Source organism: Halichoerus grypus, chromosome 1 (assembly GCF_964656455.1).
Source record: "Halichoerus grypus chromosome 1, mHalGry1.hap1.1, whole genome shotgun sequence".
In the NCBI taxonomy this organism is placed as follows: Eukaryota; Metazoa; Chordata; class Mammalia; order Carnivora; family Phocidae; genus Halichoerus; species Halichoerus grypus.
In genome coordinates, this window is record NC_135712.1 from 159292916 (window position 1) to 159308985 (window position 16070).

Sequence of the window (16070 nt, forward strand, 5' to 3'; positions counted from 1 at the left end):
CTGACCTGCATGCGGGACAATGGGCTGGCGAGCTTGGGCTCGAGAGACGCTGCTTTTGTGTGCAGCTGGGCGATTTGGGAAGCCTTTCCCGCTTAGAAAAGCATGGGACCTCTCCCTAGACAGAGGGGTCGTGGGCCTGGCTTCTCAGACAGGATCCCACAGGCAGAGCTGGGTGAGGTGAAGAGGACACTCCCCGACCTGCGCTGGCTCCTCCCACCGCCGCAGACCCTCTGACCCGCACTTCCTGTCTGCACAACAGTGTGTATGAGAGGGGGCCGTGCAAATTAAAGGAAGTCAGCAGGGCGGATGGTGGAGATTACAGTGAAGAAGAAGCATACCAGTAAAAGAATGGAGATCGCTATCACAGATGACATAAGCTTCCGAAACAAGAGACTTCAAAGACGAGACCTTTAGAATGTAAAAAATAATAAAATAAAAGCTATGAAAATGAGATTTAGGACAAAGAGATGAAAGGCAAGACACCAAGGAGACACCAAGCAGAGACTGGGGCACAAAGGAGCAAAGGTGCAGAACAAGGAGAAAGTTAATATCCACGAAATAGTTTTTGAAGTAGACGAAACCATAGATTGGAAATGGGAAGTCAGGGCGAAGTCGTTCTGAGGGAAAAGTAACATGAGACCTGCGGAGAAAAAGTATCCTTGAAACTCTTCCCTCCCCTCCAAATAATGCAAAAGCAACCCCATTTTCAAAGCAAATAGGCCAGGAAGGAAAGATGAAAAACGGTCTGCTCGAGTAAGAAGGCAGGAGAAGTCAGTTTGAGCATCGTACATCAGGGAAGTGACATAAAGGTAATGAGCTGCAAAGTTGTAGTAAAATCCCACTTTCTTCCTTCCAAAGCCCACACCCACAAAGGGGGAAATTTCTGGAAACAGTCAAAGCCCTCCACTCTTTCCCACCTGCTGCGTGGGCCCCAGTGTGTCTGGTCTGGACAGGCCGGGTTTCAGCCCTGTCAGGACAGCCCTGTGTACACTGGTGTGGGGCGAGCGCACTCTGGTAATGTCGTCATCCCTGTGACCCCTGTGTCCCTCCCTCGAGTGTGGACCCTGTGGACTGCCCTGATCTACGGCTGTCCCACTTCTCTGACAGACTGACAGGTGGACGGCCGGAAGGCGGTGCAGGAGGCAGGAGCTCTGGGGGCCGAGCCTGCAGCAGAGAGGCTTGCGGGTGGGCGTGTGGAGCCCCAGTCTGGGGTGCAGCTGTGGTAACCCACAGGGGACACGACACCGCCAGAGGGGGCCACACTTGGAGCGTGCTAGGTCTGCTACTCAGGACAAGAAACCTTACAGCCATTCCCGACACTCCACTCAGCCGCGCTGCGGGGTCCCCTCAGCCCAGCAGGACTGCCACTTGGCCCAGCACCCAGAGGCCGCGAATCACAGAGGACGGTCACTGCCCCACAAGGAGGCCAGGTGCACCCCTAAGCCGCGGCTCGGCTCCTGCCCTCCAGAAGCAGCCCTGGGCTGACCTTTGCTGACCCAAAAGACCCTGCAAACTGTTTCCTCAAAGAGAAGAACAGCCTCTCCCAGAGATGTGTCTGGCCTGCCCTCCAGGGGCTCGCAGTCTGGCGGGGAGGAGACCGAGGGGCTTGTCTGCCTTCTATGCGGCCCGTTCCGGCCTTTGATTCTACTCACAGTTTCCGCGGGTTAGAATCTGGAAGGGACCCAGGAGGCAATGGCTTGTGGGTGCCCCAGGCCCCATCTGGGGGGACCTGGGGCCGGGGTGACCCAACGGGGTGGTGCCAGGGCTGGGAGGATGGAAGACTAGGGCTTGTGGAAGGGAGCAGGGTTAGGCAAGACGAGGGCCTCAGCCAGAGAGAGTCTGTTCCCCAGACAGCCCCACGGAGCCCTCGGAGTGGTCTCCCAGCATGGTGGCTGGTATGGACAGGCCGGGTTTGAGCCCTGGCTCTGTTCTTACAAGCTGAGAGATCTTGGGCGGGTCACTTGGGTTCTCTATGCCTTGGTTTGTGGCCTGTGAAAGGCGGTAGGGTGTGAGTCTTGCAGCTTGTGGGGACTCGTTAGTGCTCTCCCACGGCCAGTGCCCAGAAAGGCTTGCGGAGGGCTGAGTGAGCACCTCCTCCCAGCGGGGCTGCAGAGCCCCGGTCTGTGGTGCAGCTGTGGTAACCCACAGGGGACACGACCTGGTGTGCCAGCAGCTTGGGCTCAGCAGGTCTCCAGCAGGAGGGCCGAGGAGGGAAGGCCTGAGAGGCAGCCAGGAGCAGAAGGCTGATGGATGGCCCGCGTGTTCTCAGGAAGGCACTCCCTTCATCCACTGCCGGGTCCCCTCGCATGGCCAGCCACCCGAAGCGCTTCAGTGGATGAGCGGCACAGTGACCTAATGCTTTAGGAAGAGGGTGACCCGGATGATGTCAGATCCCCACCCTGTCAGCTTGGCCCTTGCCTCTCAAAGGCCACCAGAGCCTGTCCAGCTCTCTTCCTCAGCAGGCTGGCAGGGCCAGGGGATGGACTCTGCATGTGTCCACGCATCTCCAGTGTCCCCAGCAGGACTGAGCCCAGCTGCCCGCAGTGGACACCTCCTCAGTCATGCACCCTTCTGCACAAGGCCCCCCTTCCCCATCTTATTTCTCCACTGCCTTTCCGAGGCATCCTGGCTCGGCCCCCAGGCAAACAACTCACAGGGAATCCTCATCTAATCTTTAGGAAGCCAGACGGAGATGGCTGGTTTGAGGGAGTGTGAGCAGGTGGGTGCCTGCCGCGCTGCCCTGCTCGCCCGTGAGGCAGGGGGCTCCCACCTGTGCAGGTAGCCCGCCTGCAGCCCGCCTGCAGCCAAGGGAAGCGTCCAGCCCTCGCAGGCCTGTGCTGGGGCCCCTGGGTGCTCCAGAGCAGAGGGACCTGGAGTGTCCCGCCCAGGGCCTCCCGCCAAGCCAAGAGGGTGGTAGGAAAAGGTGAACACAGGGAGAAGATGCGCAGAAATGGACAGAGGGAGGGTGGCTACACCTCCTGAGCACACCCCCCCCTTGGCCAGCCGCTGGAGGCATGTGGTTTGCCCCTTCCCAGGCAGGGACAGGGGAGTTCAGCCAGGCCCACACCACTGGAAAGGGTCAGGGACCAATCTGTTGGCCTCCTGGGACACCGGTGACCAGGCGCTGGCCCTTCTGCCTGCCCACCGCCTACCGTGTGGCCCAGCGCACGGAGCAGGGGGAGAGGCCTTGCCCTTGACCCCCACAGGGTAAAGGCCAGGAGACTGGGTATGAGCAGTGGGGCTTGTTGGTCTGCTTTGGCTGATGCAGCTCCGGCCCCCAGCCCTGCCCCTAGGCCCAGACCTTGCACGGCAGCCTCGGGGGAGCTTCCCTCTCTAATATGCCTCCTTCTCCTTCCCAGCCTCCTCCTGAAAGATGCATGGAGTTTGAAAATTTCATCAAAGCTGCTTGCTTCCTCGGCTCCCCAGTGGGAGGCCGGTGTTGGGAACCCCGAGGCCGCAGGCCGTGCTGCTCGGTCAGCGCAGGACGTGGCCCTGAGTTGTCCAAGGCCTTGGGATGAGGAGCTGCCCAGGCAGGGGGAGTTCGGGGAACCCCTGCAGTGAGTGCGCAGAGGGGCCCAGGAGGTGCTGACCCCACACAGGAGGGGCAGCATGGGGCCAGGCAGGAATGGGGGTACAGTGGGCAGAGGGTTGTTTTCAGCGTCCCACTGACCACGACTCCCTCCTTGCTCGACCGGCGCACACTCACTCACTCATTCTCTGCAGCTTTCACTGTTGTGTTGTTTTTTAAGAAACAGATCATACACTGACATGGTTGAAAAAGAAAGATGGACACATTGGGCTGCTCCTGTTCCTTTGCTGTCATAGCAGTGCAGCGTGGGTCCCTTGCCCAGACGACGCGGTGTGTGTGGGCTGGTACGTTGGTTGGGTACAGTCCAGAGGTGGGACGGCTGGGTCCCGGGCAGAAGCACGGGCGAGCGTGACGGCATTGGCACGTTCCCCTTGGCAGAGGTTGCTCCGCAGGTCCTCCTGGCAGCTCAGCTCCACAGGTAGTGTTTGCTTCCCGTGTTGTCAACAACAGAGCGCATTGCAAACACTTGGCAACTTGCCAATCTGATAGGGAAAACACACTTGAAATAATATAAACAGACAACTACGGGATGAGTAGTCCCGTGACCGGAGTACATGGTTGTTTGAATCGTGTGTGCATGGACGCCTGTTGGAATGAATGTATGCATGCACAAGCATGTTGGGGGGTGTGTGTATCTCATTCAAAGCATCCCCACCTCTGGATCTGTGGGGCCGGTCACGGAGGAGAAGGGGGCCCCAGTGCCTTCTGGAGGGAGGGAAGACTTGAGGTTAGGGTGACCTGGCTGGGGGAGGGTCTGCGTGCTAGGGGCCAGCTCCAGAGCAGGTGGTGAGGAAAAGGATGCCTGTAAGTCGAGAGTGGGGCAGGGACATGGGTACCCCTAAGGCTGGGCCGTGGGGCTGGCCTGACTCTGGCAGAGGGCATGCTGAGGTGGGGCGCTTCTAAACATGTGCAGCCTTGGAGGCCAAAGGCAGCCCGCCCCAGCTGCGCAGAGAGGTGTGCCCAGGCACGGCTGCTGTGGGGCCCACCGCCTCTGATCACAGTGGTCTCAACAATAGCATGTACTATTTCCGCAGAGATCGGCAAGCTGAGCTGGCTGGGTGGGGCTGGCGTGGAGGTGTGGGCTGGGCTGGTGTGGCTGGGGTGGGCTAGGCTGAGGCTGGTGTGGGCTGGGGCTGGTTGGGCTGTGTTAGGGAAGGCTGGAGTGGGCTAGGCTGAGCTGAGCTGGGGTGGGCTGGTGTGGGCTAGGCTGAGCTGAGCTGGGGTGGGCTGGAGTGGCTAGGCCGAGCTGAGCTGGTATGGGCTAGGCTAAGCTGGTGTGGCTGGTGTGGGCTAGGCTGAGCTGAGCTGGGGTGGCCTGGTGTGGGCTAGGCTGAGCTGAGCTGGGGTGGCCTGGTGTGGGCTAGGCTGAGCTGAGCTGGGGTGGGCTGGGGTGGGCTAGGCTGAGCTGAGCTGGGGTGGGCTGGAGTGGCTAGGCCGAGCTGAGCTGGTATGGGCTAGGCTAAGCTGGTGTGGCTGGTGTGGGCTAGGCTGAGCTGAGCTGGGGTGGGCTGGAGTGGGCTAGGCTGCGCTGAGCTGGGGTGGGCTGGGGTGGGCTACCCCGATCTGAGCTTGCTCAAGCACCAGTGGTCAGTTGCTGGGTCAGCTGGGGCTGGCTGGCATAAGATGGCCTCCATTGGGTGACTAAGCTCTGTTCCATGGGGCCTCCCGTTCTCTGGTGGGCTGGCCCGGGCTGGTTCTCAGACAGACATAAGCTCTGAGAGACAGAAGGCTTGACACCAGCACAATGTCGTGCCCACCGCATCCTACTGGCCAGAGCAAGTCATAGGCCAGGCCAGATTCACGGGGTGGGCACATGGGCCCCACCCCTTGCTGGAGGCCCTGCACAGTCACTGTGCCCAGGGTGTGGGCATCGGGTGGGGGCTAGGGGTTCCGTGGCTGGCTGTGCAATCCACCTCCCATGGCAGGACACGAGTGCATGGCCATCTGTGCAGAGCTGACCACCGGCACTCAGCATACGGCCCTAACCTGGGGCTGGGGCACAGTGTTGGGCCGGATGCCCCTGGAGCGGGAGGTCTGGAGGGGAGTGGAGGACACCACCTTAGCTCCAACAGTGGGAGGGTAGTGGGCTCTGATGGAGAAGGCGGGAGAAGGGTTCCCTGGGTGAGAGTCGGGCTGGAGTTTGAAGAGCGTGTAGGAGCTCACCTGCAGGCAGCAGGGGCCTAGCAGGGTCCTCCTGACTCCCGGGCCCCCTCGTGGGCCTGGAAGTAGAAGGCAGAGCTAGCCCAGCCCAGAGTTGAGGTAGGAGGGAGCCAGCGCTCAGGCAGCAGGCAGGCTGGCGCCCACGGTCAGGCACGGGCTGCCCCTGCCCAGGCAGCCCAAGGATTAAACAGACTTTGTTGGGATTACCACTGCCAATCAAGTTCAAGTGCATTTTTAAGAGCTTAATTTGCGGCCCTAGGTTTCGAATAAAATCATCAAGTCCAGTCGATTAAACTCATTAAGGCGGGTGGACTGGCTGGTGTTTGCGCTGCCATCAGATTCGGAGAATTAATTAGGGGCCTGTTATCCTTGTCGGGATTAGCGGAGCTAGCCCAGAGGCCTGGGGTTTCTGCTAAAAGACAGGCCCATAATCTCTTTAGTAGGGCCCGGGAGACAGATCTGGGCGGCTTCTGTGGAACGGAAAGCACCACGCCGGGCAACTTTGATCCTACTGTGTGCAGACCTGAGTCCCGGTGGCTGGGGGGTGGCAGGCTCCAGGGGGCAGGCCATCTTGTGGTGGCCAGGGTTGGCTGGCCAGGAGGCCACTTCAGATCACACGTCCCCACAGGCCATCCCAACTTCCTCCCTAGTCCCATGATAACAAGGAGGGGGAAGGGCCCATGTAGATGTTGTCTGTTTGCTCCTTTGCCTTTCAAAAGTGCCCCCCATCCCAAGTGATAGGGTGCCAAGGCTTCATGTCCATGTCAACCAGGCCACGTGACCAAGCTGGCCACCAAGAGCACCTTAATCCCTTGGAAGGGTGCTGGTTGGTCTCCAAGTGGACATAGGAGCCATGAAGCACCAGCCAAAGCCATATGGGGGGCCCAAGCCCCAAACAGTAAGCCTAAAACTTCCAGGCCCTGCAGACCCTGCCTGAAATGCTGTCCCAGTCATCTCAGAGGACCATGGAGACAGAGAGAAGGATAAGTTTCTATTGACACTGGGCAGGTGTCTGGATCTAGCCACACCTGAAGCTTCTCTTTGGACTTTTCAGTTATGTGAGCAGATCCATTCCCCCTTTTCTGCTTAAGCCACATGGAACCAGGTCTCTCCCCATTGCAACCACAAAGGTCCTGATGGACAGCCCAGATCTGAGGTCTCTGCCTCTAGAAGCACTGGAGCAGAGGAGGATTTTAGAAGGTCTTTTCTTCTACCTCTTTCCCATTTTATATATGGGGAAACAGGCCCAGAGACAGAAGGTGATGAGCCTAAGGTTGGTGAGAATGTTAATGGTGCTCTCTGGTTACTTAAGTCTGCCTTCCTGGGAGAGAACCTTCTGTGGGATCTGGTGGGGCCAGGGTAGGGGTGGGATGTAGCAGGGATCCTTTCCAGAAGCAGAGAGCAGCCAGAGGGAGGATGAGGTAAGACCTTCTGGAGGAGAGGAGGGAGGCAGAGCACCCCTTGCTGCCACCCCCCCATCCCCTTGGTTCCCAATAGCGCTCATCCAGCATGGGACCGTGGCTGGCATCCCCCGCTGGTGCTGGCGTTTGAGCCCTGACCCCGGGCTCTGTTCGCAGTGCTCTGTCTCCCTCCTGGGGTTGGCACAGCACAGGGGCTAATGAAGTGGACTCTGGAGTCAGATTGCCTGGGCTCCCGTCCCTCCCAGCCAGTCACCAGCATGTGATCTTGGGCTAGCTGTTGAGCTTCCGTGTGCTGCCCTTTCTCTGTCTTCGTGAGGGGGCGCAGCCAAAGCACATTCCCTGGAAAATACGAGGCTGTGCCTCCACACGGTCTGGCCCCGGCCAGCAGGGCTAAAGGAGGTAATGCTGGTGGAGCACAGGGCCTCGTGAGCGTCGCCTTCTACCTGCCTCTACCTGCCTCTACCTGCTTCTACCTGCCTCCTACCTGCTTCTACCTGCCTCCTACCTGCCTCCTACCTGCCTCCTACCTGCCTCTACCTGCCTCTACCTGCCTCCTACCTGCCTCCTACCTGCCTCTACCTGCCTCCTACCTGCCTCTACCTGCCTCCTACCTGCCTCCTACCTGCCTCTACCTGCCTCTACCTGCCTCCTACCTGCCTCTACCTGCCTCCTACCTGCCTCTACCTGCCTCCTACCTGCCTCCTACCTGCCTCTACCTGCCTCTCTGCTTCTGTGCTTGTCCCCCACTGCCGTTCTCAGCACAACATTTTCCACGTTGTAAGTCTGATCGTGTTCCTCGCATGCATAAAAGCTTCCGAAGAAGCTTACCAGGCGGCTGAAATATCTCGCTGTGTCCCATGTTCTGGAGAATCCGTATGGGTTAACAAACCACCTGCACCCAGTGCAGGGACACGACCACCATTTTGTTGTAACCCTGGCTTCTGCGAGTCGGGACCTAGGGCGGGCCCTGGGGGACACAGAGCATTTCTGCTCCGCCAGGCTGGGGCTCCGCTGCACCGTCGGCAGGAGCGCCTACCCCAGCTCTCTGTGAGGCTGGGCCTTCCTCACGGCCTGGCAGCTGGGTGTGGACAGCCAGGCGTGGGACCAGCTGGAAGTCACAGGGCCTGGCCTGACCTGGCCCCAGGAGGTACAGGACAGAGCACTTTCCCTGTGTTCTGTTGGTTGAAGAAGGCACAGGCACACTCAGTGTCAAGGCGGAGGAGACATATGGAGGAGCGGCAGTGTTACACCACAGGAGGGCATGTATGATGGGAGACAGTGTGGTGGCTGTCTTTGGAAAATACGAGGCTGTCTGGCCCTGACCATCTGAGGGAGCTACTCTCAGAACCCGAGTCCCTCTCTCCCTCTAGGGTCTCCCTCTCCCTCACTTGTTTCCAGGCAATGATCCCTCAAGCATGCTGAGTGCATGCTGCCTCAGGGCCTTTGCACTTGCTGTTTTTGCTGTCTCCACAGGGCTGGCTCCTTCCACTCCCACAGTTCTCAGCTCAGTTGTCACCTCCTTAGAGAGGCCTCTGTGACTCTTCTCTAAGAATGCTCTAGAAAAGCACCATCAACAGAAAGATAATGCAAGCCACGTATTAATTGAACATTTTACCATAGCACATTAAAAAAATTAATTTAAGTTTATATATTTACCTATATATTTTATTTTTATCTTTGGTGTATTTTATTATTATTTTATTATATTACCATTCAATATGTAATCATTATAGAAATATTAATGAGATATTCTTACCTTCTTTTTATTGTACTAAGCCTTAGAAATCTGGTGTATAATTTACGTTTTTTGCACGTGTTACTTCAGAAGCTACATTTTCTTTGCAAGTACTTGATCTGCACTTAGATTTGATAAAATGTACTGTTGAAAAGGTAGATTTACATACCCAAGTTGTTCCAAAATATTTTAACTGATTAGAGCATCTTTTTACAGATTTAAATTACTTTAAAATTCAATAAAATGAAAAACACAGGTGTCCAGTCTCACTGGCCACATCACCAGTGACCAATAGTCATGCTTAGCAGATACAGAGCATTTCCATCATTACGGAAGGTTCTACGGGACTCTGATGTTCTAGAACACTCCCTGCACTCTTGTCTGAGTAACACTCACCACTGTCTGCATCCATCTTCCTGTGTGTGTGCACTTGCTTATCTTCTCTGGCTTCCTCCAAACTGTAAGCTCCACGAAGGCAGGAACTATGAGGTTTTGCTCCCACCCAGAGAACCGTGCCCATCACACACAAGGTGCCAGACTGTAGCTGGGAAAGGTACACATGAAACTAAATCCAGCCCCAGGCTTCCTGTTCTCCACAAACACTCAGCGCAGCTTTTCTGTAACTCTTACAGAGGAGGCTTAAAGAGGCACAGCCAGTTCCCAAGGTGGCAGAGCTAGAGAGTGCCAGGGCAGAATGAGGCCGGTGTGTCCCATGCCGAGCGTAGCTCTGCCTCCCCCAGGCCAGGTGGCTTCCCAGATGAGAGGGCATGGCCCCTGCCCCGGAAGCCTATAACCCCTCGGGGCAGATGGACATGAACAGGACGCGGAAAATGCTGCAGGGGCACGAGGGAAGCCTTAGCGGTGAACTCCATCCACGTATGGAGGGAGGCTTCATCGAAGAGAGGACAATGGTTTCAGGGACAGGAGGGACAGTGAGCTAACTCACACTGGCCCAAGAACACAGCGTTTATGGGCTTCCACGGCAGAAGGGGAGTGTGGCTGGGGGGTGGGGTCGGCAAGCCTCCTCTCCGTCCCTCCATTCTGCTTCCTCGTGTGTTGGGTCTCCTCCTGAGCAGCTCTCCCAGGCCATGACACATGACACTCCAGAGAGAGAGAGAGAGAGCAGCCCCCACAAGCCCCAGAATTGTGCCTCGTTTGGCATCTGGCTCTGGCAGGGTCGCGTGCCCAGTGACTAACTCTGGTCAAGGAGACACAACGCCCTGCCTGGCTAGGCTGAATCACACCTGGGAACTGGGGCTGAAGGCAGCTCCAAGACAACTACAGGGCCTGGGAGTTAGGGGGTCGTCATGAACACGGGGCAGTTACTCTGCATGCCAGGCAGGCAGAGACCAAGGGAGCGTGGACAGGAAGCTGGAGCCATGGGCAGGAAGAACCACACAGGAGAGGTGGGGGGGTCTTTGCAGCTGAAGGAGCAGTGGGAGGCAAAGCCGGGGTGCCCTGGGGGCGGGTGGCAGGTACTGAGTCTGAGGCCCCGCTGATCATGGGGGCGACAGCACTCTGCAAACTATGAAGTCCTCTGCAAACTGCAGTTAGGACACCCCCTGGGGCAAGGGGGTGAGCGCCCTGGGGTCGTCCCTGTCTGCCAAGTACAGCCTCACCTGCTTGCTCCAGATCTGAGTTGGTCAGGACACACCAACCTCCCGGCTGCGGAGGTGGGCAGTCAGAGATGGGGAAGACCCTTTCGAGGCGTGTTAGCAGAGACCAAGGGTCTGGGGGCTGTTGGTGGCGTTTCCTTTGCCACTAGAAGATGTCGTGAAGGAAGTGGCTTCCCCATGACAGGGGAGGTCGAGACAGGCAGAGGGTGCGGGGTGCTGAGGACACTGCAGGAATTTGTGTCCCCTGGCGCCCCCAGACACACGGACCAATATCAGAGGAGCCTGGACCCCGGCCTTAGCCTCCCGGACCAGAGAGCACACGTGGCTGGGAGGAGGCCCCGTATCAAATGCTCAGTAATGCACATCCCCTTGGCCGCCCTCCACCGGGCCTGGCCCTGATTCTGTCCGCAAGACAGCGCCCTCCTGTAGAGCGGGTATGAAACCCCCCTGCGCAGTTGTTGTTATGCGTGTGCACGTGTGTGCGCGTGTGTGCAGTGTTCACTTAGATCGGACGTCCTCCTCAGGTGGGGAGTCTGCGGTGCAGCCTTCGAGCACGCTCAGCATGAGCCTGGCTTAGCGATGACCATGACCAATGCCCAAGTTAGGGCCCCGCTCTAAGCCTGTGCCTTCTATTGGCTCATGCTGTCCCCACTGCAGCCCAGGGAGTTGTCCCCAGGGAAGACGCCAGGCTCACCGAGGGGCTGCCTTGCAGCCGGCTTCGCCCAGGAAGAACTGCTCTGGCCTGAAGCTGGGCCCGACCCCCACCAGCTCCGGAGCAGCCTTTCCCTGTGCCCCTCCCCACCCCGCTCACTCCAGGCAGGGCTCTCCTGGGGCCTTTGCCCTCCACTGATCAACACGCCTAGAAATTCTCCTCTGATGGTTTCCCTAGCAACCAGCCCCCAGGCAGCTGCCCTCGGTCAGCCTGCTTTCTGATCTGAAACCCAGCTCCTCAACGCACTGCCGGCATCTCTGGTGCCAGGATCCTCTGGTCAAGTGGGTGATGCCGAAGCGGCTTCTTGGGGCCCCCGGGACCTTGGGTCACGTCCACCTGCAGAGGCTGCAGGGTTGTGGAGGATACCGACCCGAGTGGACCATCTGTTGTGGGCCAGGGCAGGGAGCTGGCCCCCATGTGTGACCACCAGCGACCCGGACACTGGGCCATCAGAACAGGTGCCAGATTTAGAAGCCAGCACTGGGCCAACTGTGACAGCCCTGGGGAGCAAGTCTTCTGCTGTAGAAGGACCGCACACTCAGAGAGGGGAAGAGGCACTCGCCCCGTTGGGGTGGGAACTTTGCTTTGTGTGAGTACAAAGTCCCTGTCTGCCCAGAAAGGCAGGCCCTAGACAGGTGGGCCCCAGGGGGTCCCTGGAGGTGGGGACATTGACAGGCCCTCTGGTTTCTGGGAGACTGTGGGCTGCGGGGGACCTGAGCAGAAGGCACACGGGGCTGGTGCAGATGAGGGAGGCAGTAAGGGAGTGCAGGTGGGCGTTGTCCAGGGCTTGGGGGTGCTGGGAAGCTCCTGGAAGCCCCACAGCAGCACTCCCGTGTCTGGGAAGCCATGCAGGCACCTTGACCCTCAGGAGGGGGGCGAGGCTACAAGTCAGCCACCCAAAGTGGAGACAGACTCCCTCCTTGAAGCACGTGCTGTCCCAGCTGCTGGGGGCTGTCAGCGGGTACTCTCAGCATCACCCCAGCTGCAGATGGCCCCAAACTCCCCTGCTTTTCCAGAGCTGGGGCTAGCCCTCCATGGGGCTCCTCAGAGAATCCGGCTCTGGATCTCTTGGGGCCCATTGGCCTCCTGCCTCAGTGGCAGAGAATTCTCTCCTGCTTGGTGACTCCAGTTGCCATCTCTTTGCAGGTAAAGGGGTCAGGACAGGCATGGGCCCAGTTCTAAGGCCTAGGGAAGTTGGCCAGGGGCTTTGGGGAAGGTCTCCGGGAAGACAGAGCCTCCTGCAGACCCAGCCCCTCCTCCTGCCTGGGTGGGGAACCTGCTGATGCAGCCTCTGATAGCCCCCAGCCCAAGTGGAGTGGAGAGGTCCCCACAAAGGCAAAAGGGGATGGTCCCAGAGACCCCCCATTGGGGCCTGGCCTTCTTCCAGACTGAAGCCTTGAAGCCGACTTTGCTTTGGAGTGCCCCCTTCCCGTATCAGCGCTCACAGGTGGGACGCCTGTCCTTCCCCCGGCAGTGCTTGGCTCAGGCAGGATGATTCTGAGCGCGGGTCTGTGGTTCAGGGCTGGAATCAGCACATCTGTCCCTCCGGCTACCATCATCAGTTCTGCGATGATATCAGGAACCCCGCCAGGTCCACGACTTCCGCCTGGCATTTCTGTGGAACTCCTGGGACGGAGAAGCTCTCTTGCACAGGCTCATTCCTGGACCTCTGACAATGTCTCGCCCCTGTGGGAAGAAGCCCCTTCCTTCGCCCAAAGTGAAGACAAACCCCCTGAGAAAGGGAGAACCACAAGTTCTTGGTGTTCTTTTGGCCCCCGGGTCTATGAGTCGGGCTGTGCCCTCATTGGCTGAAGGAAGCTTGAGCTGGCATCCTGCCACTGGCAACCAGGAAGGCCAACTGAGGCACCAGTGAAGGGACATTCCGGAGACTGCGTGTGCCTCCTGACTTCCCTGGTCACTCAGGGCTCTGCCTGGGTGCCGGGGCCCCTGGTGCTCCTCGTGCCTGGCGCCCATCCACAGCCCTTCCCCTTCTGTGCTCATCAGAGACCCCACAGTTTATGTTTATGGCTCAAGGGCCGGCCCAACTGTCAGTCATTTGAACCTGGCTCCCCGGTCTCTGCAGAGGCTGTCCTGCTGCCCTTTCCAGTGCGGGATGCAGGGCTGAGAGCCACCCTGCTGATAGGCCTTCTTGGCCACCACCACCACCAAAGGAAAGCCACAGAAAACACTGGTACTTACACCTGCTTAGCAAGGATGGAGACTCCCCGGAGGAGTGCAGGTCCCCACAGCAGACGTGTGCAACAAGGGCTGGTGGGCAGGAAAATGGGCTCACCGTGCTGGGGGTTAATTTGGTTCCATAAGAACGTTTACACCTTTGGACCCAGAAATTCTACATCTCGGGATCAATCATAAGGCAATACTTTCCCGGTACCAAAAAAGAGGCTGTATGTTCGTTGCGTGAGCCAGCCTATTTTGGCTCTCGAGAGACAATTGTTAGATATTTGGGAAAATTTGCCAGCCAACTGTTAAACATCCTTGCAGGAGGAGTATTTACACCACTGAAATCGACAAATGCTGCAAGTCAGAGCCTTTTATCTTTTCTGGGGAGCTAGTGTAGCAAGCAGCCTGCCCCCGGCTCCCAGGGCGTATTCCGTAGCCCTGGGATAAACGGGGCTCATCCTCATGAACCAGGAAGGAACGACCTGCAGTGTATGTTGTTAACTGAACAAAGCAAGCTGCGTGCTGCCATTTGTGGGGGAAACAGAGGGAGTATTGTCATGTGTGTGTGACCGGTGTGTGGGATATCCTGGCAGGAACAGAAAACTGGGTACCAGTGGTTGCCTTGGAGGCTAAGGAAGTGGGGATCAAGGACGGGAGGGACACTTACTATCTTCTGTATACTGTTATAGTCTTGGAGGTATTTACCATACCCAGATTTTTTTTTAATTTGAAAGACAATAAAAAAGGAACAATCTTTTGAAAATTGTGTTCATCTCAGTGCTGTTCATGAGTGAAAACATAAGAAGCAACATAATTGTCCAATTAAAGGGGATTGTCAAGATAAAGCACAGTAATTCATCTGGTGGAACAGTACACCAGCCTTCCAAATGGATGCCTACAAATTATTTATTATGACAGGGAGACTACTAATGAGAGTTTACCTGAAAAAAAGCTGATTATATAATTATATATCCAGTCTTATCTTGACTGTAAAAATTAACAAAACAGAAAACTGGTGGTAAATATGTCAAACCATGGACAGTGTGTTTTGGTTGGTGTTATTTTGGGCAATCAACGTTTTCTTTATTTTTCTCCCTATGCTTTTCAAATTTGCCATGTTGAATATGAATTCCTTTTATAATCCACCCCCAGATCTTGATTTTATTAGAAGAGCCAAAGCTGGGCAAATCGGATGCCCCAGACTCTGGGTGGGTCCTACCATCCTTGTCGTTGGGCCAGGGTCTGGCTGAGCCCTGCCGGCGTCGGTCTGTGGCTTCTGCAGCCTCTGACCGCCCTGCCCCACACTGGCCCCGGTGGTGGCCCCGGCCCCACCTCTCCCTTCTGAGCTTGAATCCCAGGAGGCGTGGGCTCCTTCTCCAGCCACCTCTCAGCCCCCTGCTGCGCCCTGAGGCGGGGGGAGGGGGGGGCGCGGGGTGGGCTCTGCAGAGTGGGGGCGAAGACAGACCTCCTTCCCCTGTCACCTTGTCAGGACGGTTAAACACAGTGATGCATGTGTGCTGCCGCAGGACTCAAGAAACAAATGTTAATTTTTAAAAAGTCAAATTGAATCTGGCTCGGGCAAAGGAGGATGGGAGATCCTATTTCAGTCATTCTGGGGCCGGGTTCCCCCTTCTCTGTGTCTTAGGAATCCCAGGAGAAGCTGGGAGGGTCTCATGAGTAGCCCAGGGAGGGTGCGGTGGGCTCTCCGCTGCTTCTCTGTGCCCAAGCCCGGGCCCTCCTTTCAGACCAGGCATCTCTCCTGGGGACTCAGAATGTAGTCACTCCCCGAAGCACGTGCACGTGCACACACACATCCACACGCACGCAAAAGGCTGCCTGTCTGCTGTGCCTGAGACGCTCATTCTGGTTCCTGAGAGCCACTTGCCAAATATTCAGGAAAAGTTGCCTGTCCCCGGGGGCTGGGACTCTGAGCAGTTGCCTTTTTTGTACCTTCGCTTTCTCATCTGTGAAATGGGGCCATTGACAGCACTTAGCCCATTAAGCGAGGCAATGCAGGCACCGAGCTCAGGACTGTGCCAGCACTAATGGTTACTACAGATGTGGCTGGGCCTGTCCCCTGACCTGGGACTGGCCCCATGAATCCAGGGGTCTCCTCCCCCCATTGGGATCACTGTCCTTCGTTTAGCCCCTGAGCCTCCCACACCTGGACGGTCATCCTCCCTGAGCCCCAGGCTGTTAACTGGAGACTGGACACCTCCTTACACCCCTAGCCCTGATGCTTTGTCTGTTTGTAATTTGGGGCTAACATTTAGACGTCTGCGTATTTCACACAAGTCCTAATTTCTGACTTCCCTTGAACCACAGGAGCCAAGGGGCCAGGCTTGGCACCTGGGATGCAGCTAGGGTCTGGGGGGGCCGGCCCTGTGGGCATGGGACCTGCAGTCCTTAACCTGACTGGCTTTCTGAGAATTGAGGCTTCTCGATGCTTCTGTGAGCTGTGGGGTGCCCAGAACTGAGGAGGGGAGGCACAGACAGCTCACAGGGTCCCCCTCTCTCCTGAGCCCTGCATCCCTGGGGAGGCCATCCTGCCCCCAAACAAGGTGCTGGCCAGGTGGGCTCAGGAAATGGCCGGTTCCTGTCCTCCCACCTTCCCTGAGGACAGCAAGGCGCTGGGGAAGGCGTGGCCTTGAAACTC